We start from the raw sequence: 1,821 nt of genomic DNA on the forward strand, positions 1-1,821 counted from the left end.
GACTTTGATATACCAGTTGTCTGTGGGATCGAGATAAAAGAGGAAAAGAGGTCTAGTATGACCATATCCCCAAATTGAGATCTAATATCCCATCTTGAGATTTTCATATGTTCATCATTTAACTTTTCTTTTATAATCTGCAAATATTTACCTAACCCATTTATATCATACAATTGCAATATGTTTTGAAGCTTTAGCAGAATTTGATCAGGTGCACTTTTATTTTTTAAAATTTTGTACTTTATTTTTTGCATATTTCTTTTTATTTTGTACTGTACTGTACTTCACTACATATTTCATGCATTTTTCTTACCGCATTTTACAACATAGTCTCTTTGTATGTTCTTTGTTGTATTGTATACATTTACCAGTATTCATGCTTTAGTTATTACCTTTCTAGTATGTTTGTATAAAACCCTAGGATAGGCCTTTTGAGGCATAATTTTCTCTCTTCTTCCTCCCTTCTTCTCGGGACGAGACGACAACATTGTCAATTGGTGATTCATCTCCGGGCAGCGATCGAGACTACAAATCTGGAGCAAATGACAACTCATTTTCGGATGGCGATCGAGGTGACAATAGAGAGACAACAGAAGAAGCTTCAACTAGATTTTGATAGATTTAAATAACATACCTATAGGACGTTGAGGTAATTCTTCTTGCACGACGTAAATCCTCACACAATCTTTAAGGACTTTCAGCGATTCATATCGCACGATATAAGTTCTAAAATATTTAGGATTTCGAGGTCGTCGTTTAGTACGACATAAATCCTCACATTTTCTCGGACTTATTGCATATGACGTGCAGATACAAGTCCTGAGCATCTAAATAATTTACAAGACTGAAACATCAAATAATTTCTCTTTCAAATACATAAAGTCAAACCGTATATTAGTTTGAGATGTTTACTGAATCTCCTTTAGTATCTTCGACATCTCATACTTTTCACTTCTTTTGATTATGGAAATAATTGTTTCTATTTGAACCTATCCCATTTGACTTTTCCTATGAACAATCGTGGAAACTTGAATGTTGAATTCTTGTTTTGATTCTTGTAGACGGAACCTCTGATCATTATTGAGAGTTTTCTTAGATGGCTTCGGTTGTCTAAGATGTAATTAACTATAGGGATTTACTCCTATAGAGAATTTAAGATCCCAGATTAATCTAAACCCTATATAATCTGTGTATTAGATAGGAGAATTTGTCGGCTATAAATTTCGTAGACTAAAATAGAGTCATAAACTTTTAAGTTTAGATAGTTAAGCCTACCAATAAGTGATACATCCATTCTTCAAGATAATATATCATTTATGGTATCGTGCTCAGCTATTTAAACTATTAGATATATGAGGTCAACTCGGTCTCATCATTTTTCAAAAATAAAGGATATCATTTTCACAAAATTAAAATTACATTATATATTATATTAAATTTAAATTTTAAACCATTATTTAAAAAAAAAATGGCCGACACACTGTCATAAGCCTCAACATATGATTTCAAAGATTGGGCCATCAATACAACAAACTTATATTAATAATCTCATAATATCAGCCTCATCTTAGATTAATACCTCTTTCTTCCTCGCCTATCATAATTGCTATAATTTAAATTTTAAAATCTTATTTTCGAAAGAAAAATAGCCGACAAGGGGATGCAGGATTAAATCACAAGAATCAAGCCGACAATGGGCGAATGGGACTGCAAAAATTAGAGCGGGACCAAAAACTCAAAACTTAATGTTTTGCATATATAGTATCAAATTGTATGTATGTATGTATGTATGTGTGTGTTTATATATATATATGTAATTCA

Source organism: Phalaenopsis equestris, unplaced genomic scaffold, assembly GCF_001263595.1.
Source record: "Phalaenopsis equestris unplaced genomic scaffold, ASM126359v1 Scaffold000291, whole genome shotgun sequence".
In the NCBI taxonomy this organism is placed as follows: domain Eukaryota; kingdom Viridiplantae; phylum Streptophyta; class Magnoliopsida; order Asparagales; family Orchidaceae; genus Phalaenopsis; species Phalaenopsis equestris.